Here is a 6,361-nt window from a genome sequence, read left to right on the forward strand (position 1 = left end):
TTAGTGAAGACTACTGCTATCAAGTTTGATCGATTTTATTTAAACACTTGGGTGCAAGCAATAGAGATTTTTGGATACGAAAATGCGGCTTTCACGAAAATTCCGACACAACTTATAGTGAATGTTTTGTGTGAACATTAAGTAAAAATTGGTATTCAAATGAATGTCAAAATATGTTAGGGCCTCACTGATAGAGTGATCTAGCCTTTCCACCAAACGCGTTGGAAGCAACATATTCGAATCCCGTCCTTACCCTAACTGTATATTTGTCTTGCTCTAGCTTCTGCTATCTGTTTTTCAACTTGACATGGGCTTACAAGCCATAATTTGCTATGCGCACGCAAATCTTTATATATAGGTGTGGTAATTAATAAAATAAGTAGTAATTTCTTACGTTTCGTTAGACATACAGTATATGCGTGGTTGAGAGCTCAATATAAAAAATAGTTTATAAAACCTTGTTAAATTAAGGAAAAAATAGAACAATTTCTAAAGGTTCAGCAGAAAGATAAAACCATCGTCACATATGATTCCAACCCCCTATTTCCCCGCTACAAAGCATTTGGTATCCTGCAGTGGACTGATCGTTAAGACACGGTTCCCAGCAGATCACCGCAGTCAAGCATAACTGACTGCAGTCAGTGTGCGAGTGGGTGACCACTTATATCAGTCTACGAAGGGTTCAAGGGTGTGCGGTATTGGTCCTCGTTAAAATGTTATACCGCAAAGTGCTTGACTTCGTGTGCAGGTCGTCTGGCTACCGAAGTGTGGATGCCATCTCCTCTGCAGAGGATTGAAATTGTGATGGCATGTCTTCCGATCATCCTCAGGGATGTTTCCCTGACCGTCCTCAATAGACCAGTATGCAGCTCTACGTAATCAACTACTACAGCGCGCAAGACGTGAATGAACTACTACAGCAACTACAACAACAAAGCATTTGATATAGCAAAGTGGTAGGCATCAAAATAATCAAACTATTAAAATTACTGTAACCATATAGTATGGAGCTCGTACCAGCTCCAATCTAATTCTATCATTATTGCAAAACCCATCTACTCATTCCATCATCCTAATGTAGTTTACAAGCGAGCTATAAGCGTATTGCAGCATTATTATTGCTTTATTGCTTTATTGAAATTATACATTTGCGGGGCCTCCCTGGCCGAGCGGTATCGTCGGTCCAAACGCTCTGTTAAGCGTGGAGGTAGCGGGTTCGAATCCCGCATTAACCCTGGATGTATTCTTTGTGATGTCTTTCTCTGAATTGTTCTATCTGTATTTTCTACTTGACAATGACTTATAAGCCTATATTGAGCACACAAGTCAGCAAATGTATGTAATTTCAATAAACCTATACATTTGCAGGCTTGTGTGCTAAATTTAGGCTTATAAACCTTTGTCAAGTAGAAGGACAGAGAGAACAATTCAGTTGTTGTTGTAGTTGTTGTAGTTCATTTACGTCGTACTAGAGCTGCACAATGGGCTATTGTCGACGGTCTGGGAAACATCCCTGAAGATGATCCGAAGACATGCCATCACAATTTTGATCCTCTGCAGAGAGGATGGAACCCCCGATTCGGTAGCCCGACGACCTGCACGCGAAGTCGAGCACTTTACGGTAGAACAGTTCAACGAGGACCAATACCGCGCACCCTCGGCCCCTACGCAGACTGATCCAAGTGGTCACCCACCCGCACACTGACCGTAACCAGTGATGCTTGACTTCGGTGATCTGATGGGAACCGTGTCTTAATGATCAGTCCACTGCGGGACGAGAACAATTCAGAGAAAGGCATCACAAAAATACATTCAGGGTTACGGCGGGATTCGAACCCGCTTTCTCCACGCTTTGCACAGCGTTTGGCGGGAGATACCACCAGGGAGGATCCCCAATGTACCTTAATCATGGAGGTGAACAACATTACCCACGCCACACTGCCACAGATACCCGTTCATAGGGTGAGTCACATTCACACAGCACACAACAGAGAACAACACACAGAGAGGGAAACATCCCTTCCCTGAGCGGGATTCGAACCCCCAGCCACTGGCTTCACAGACAAGCATGCTGACCACTCGGCCAACTGCTCGTATTGCAGCAAATAGCTCCAAAAATAACCTTTCGCGCAAGTCGTCGGACTACCGAAGCGGGGGAGCCATCCCCTCCGCAGAGGATCAAAATTGTGATGGAATGTCTTCGGATCATCCTCAGGGATGTTTCCCAGACCGTCGTCAATAGCCCATTGTGCAGCTCTAGTGCGACGTAAATGAACAACAACAGCAAAAATAGCCGTCAATCATCATCACCAATTATTATTTTAACCCAACTGATTTTTAAAAGAATTCTTGAGAATGCTTCAAAATACAATGTGAAAAATTATGAAATAAGTGTGATAGCGCTTTTTAAGAAATGATTTTAAAAATTTGTAATTTGCTTGTCTGAACTATATATCTAGTGTTGACATCATGCTGAAAATATTTAATCTATTTAATATGAATAGCTTCGAAACTAAAGTTTATATAAGTTCTTTTCAAACTAAAGATGAACAGTCAGAACCAAATTTGAAATTGATTAAAAGTGGAAAATTTAGATTTGCATAAAGTTGATGCTGGCTTAAGACTGAAGATAAAAATAAGATTTTTCATGTTTTGTTTTACTTAATGTATATGATGTCACTGTTAATTTTATAAAACGTAAGCACTATTAATCCCTCGCAATTCTCATGGCAAAGATACTTTTACTTTAAAATAAAGTAATTACGATAAAGCTAGGACATAACACGTTATTATATTTTGCAGAGCTTATTTTTTTTATTTCAGAAAATATCTAATTTTATGCCTTACATTATATTGTGTAATTTTAACTATAGCAATAAATACTTCAAACTACAATGAATAAATCATTCGCTAGTTGTAGAAATGTTATAAATTTGTTTGTAGCTGTGAATATGAATGAAGATGAAGATAAACTGTAAAACATTTAAGTGAAAAAGAAAATTCTGTTATACTCTAAAGAATTTTGAGAAACTAATTTACTAACAACATTTTATAATTAATTGGAAAACGATAATTAAAAAACATCTTAAGCAAACGATATTTAGAAATAAATTTTACGGTTAATTTATTTTCTTTTATGTTTTTTAAAGTCTTTTAATCTAAAATTAAAATATTTAGTAAATCTTTAAATAAATGTTTTTTCTTAATCCCGAATCTTTTTTTAAAGTGAAAAATGAAAGCAAATTAGTAAAATTCATAATCCGAATAGATTTTATTCTTTAAATTCAACTAGATTATATAACAGACGACAATTTTTCAACTAATATTTTTTGAGATAGAAATAATTCTTTTTTAGCATTCAGAGGAGTTTTATTATTATATTGTAACATCATATCCATTTGAATTAATTCCAGGTATCTTTTTAATATCACTTTGGTAATTTCAGAATTATCATTCATATTTTCTTGTGAACATGCACCATACTGATTCTGTTTTAAATTAAAAGATTTCACAAAAAAATTATTTGAAAATTTTTGCATTACTTAAAGGCATGAAAACTATATTTAATTGCTTTGTGTTGTTATTTAGAGCAATTTGTTTGTTCATTGATTAAATTTAAATGTTACAATGCTTATTAAAACTACACTGTAAGTGACACTTGTTATCAATGTCCAATTGATAACGGATATATTTTTAGAATTCGATGGGTAATTTTATATTATTGATTTACATACATAGCTTTAAATAGTATAAAGTTGCTTGTAAAATTGGATACCATAGAAATTCGGTTACCATAAAAATCTATTCTGCTACCATAATACCTATTCGGTTGCCATAAAAACAAGAAATAAATATTATAAATGGAAATCTACTTGTATAAGCTTTGTTTTTGTATTTGGCAATTACTAAGTCTCACTAAATATTCAAAATAATTATCATTATTAGGAATTTTTTAAGAAATTGTCCATCTGAAATTGTGGACTTCGGATTTAAATAAACAGAATTTCATCAGATGTTGTGCAAACTGGTCTCTCTACACTGTACTTGCGGTAAAAAGTCAGGGTACCGGTACTTTTTCCTGTTATCCTATTTTTACCGGAACCATTCTTATTATAACGGTAATTTTTACAGAAATTTCGGTTGAGTCACTTGATCACTAGAATTAAATAAATATTACTGTAAAAATTACGGTATAATATTTATGGTAAAAATGCATTTTAAGTTAAATAGGATTTTGCGGATGATGCACCCAAACTGCCTGTACTTAATACCGTGATTTGAGACAGAATTTTTTACATTACTCATATCGGTTGTATTTGAAAAGCAGAATTTAACTTACTTTCAGAAAGAAATGAGTTTCTTAAACTAATCTGACTATATTTTATTCGTTCTAAAATGAATTATTCAAGGAACACAGAATAAAAATTTCAAATTATGCAGCCCCTCATTTAAAAGCCTATTACTTATTGAAAACTGATAGTATTAAGTTAAGTCGTTATTTTTAAATCTTCATTTTTTCACCTTGAAAATGTGATACCTTGTTTGCTTAAAAATATTAAGTTTAAAATTTTATTCATCCGTTTGACCTTACCGCCCAGCTCTTAAAAACTATTAATTAAGAAATTTAATAATAAATTTTGATCGGTTAATTATGGTGAAATTATTGGATCGCGCTGATTATTCAGTCCAATTTATTTCTAAATTTTGTTTTTAGAATGAACTTTTAGGCAGTATGAATTCAAGTTAAAATATTTTACTATGTAGTTTCTTAGCAATATCAAGTTGAAAAATAAATTAAATTAATAATTTATTTAGTAAAGAATTTCTTTAAAAGAAAACTGTCTCTTCTTAAGCAACTTTTAAAGTTAAATTCATAGTAATATCATTTTAAGAAATTAATAGAATTAAATGCGGAGTTCTGGAGTAATGGAATAATCGTAGATAATAACTAGGTGACATTTCTAACACTACAAATTGATTAAACTAATATGATATAAGTCGTAAATCTCATATGATCAAATCCATTAATCCATACAGCCATCAGTCAAATTAATAAGAATAATGTGAAATTATCATTTTTATTTTTAAAAAAAAGTTTTGAATCTGACTTCATCTATTGCCCTACCATCTATTGTGCTCTCGCAGTGGCAGATAAAGCACGGCTCCTAGTGGATCACCAAATTTTTAGCTTCACTGGTTGCAAACAGTGAGCGGGTGGGTGATTAGTTTGATTAGTCTGCGAAGGGTCTAAGGATGAGCTTTTTTGGTAATTGTTAAACTGTTCTACCTTTAAGTGCTCGAATTCGCGAACAGGTCATCGAGCTACCAAGGGGGGGGGGGTCATACTCTCTGAAGAGGATCAAAATTGTGATAGCATGTCTTTGGCGCATCCTCAGGTATGTTTCCTTACCCGTTGCTAATAACCCGTTGTGCAGCTCTAGTACGTCGTAAATAAGGTACTACTACCATCGATTGCGTCCATATAAATTGCAATTCTGAAACCATAATTATTATATGATTATATCAATTGCTTACGATTTGTTGATTAGGAAATTCTTATAATTAGGAAATGTTTACTTTGACAACACAAGCATGCTTTTTTTTAAAAAATTTTCAGAAAAATGAAATAGTTTTCTTCCGTCAGCATGACAGCCTAGTACAGGTCAGATCCCTCCCAACTAGTCTTCTCCATTTGGTTCGATACGACACTAGGCTTCTTTATTTACCATGGCTAAGAGATCTTTTTTCCACAGAATCAAACCATCTGGTGTTTGGTCGTCTCTTTTTTCGGTTGCCTGTAAACTTCCCAAAAGTCACCTTCTTAACTGGGTCACCATCATACCAGTGACCCAGCCAGATGTGACCCAGCTATCTCCTACTATAGGATTTAATAGCTGAAATTATGTTTGGTTGCTTAAATTTTCCGTATAATTCATAATTGTAGTGAATCCACCAAACACTATTTTCTTTAACAGCTCCAAAGATGGAGCTGCTTTTCTTTCAAATATTAGACGTTTATTTACTTCAGTTTTATTTAAAAGTCAGCATTCGCTGCTATAAAATAATGCAGGTTTAGTTAGAGTATTATATAAATTAATTTTAGCTTTGATTTCAATTGGTTTCTCAATAAAAAAAACATCTATTAGCCATCGTTATCTTGCTGTTAATTTCTATTTTGATATCATTATTAACTGTAACAATTATTCATCGTTATTTGAACTGACTAGCACCTTCAAATGTATAATCATTAGTCACGAGAGGTAAAACCTTAAAATTTCGATTACTGATTGCCATTAATTTGGTCTTATCCTGATTAATAGTTAAGCCCAATGTTTTAGCAGAAGTCTCAAGCCAGGTAAAA

This window comes from Parasteatoda tepidariorum, chromosome 11 (assembly GCF_982258835.1).
Source record: "Parasteatoda tepidariorum strain Cologne lab strain chromosome 11, Ptep-v5.0, whole genome shotgun sequence".
NCBI classification, from domain to species: Eukaryota; Metazoa; Arthropoda; class Arachnida; order Araneae; family Theridiidae; genus Parasteatoda; species Parasteatoda tepidariorum.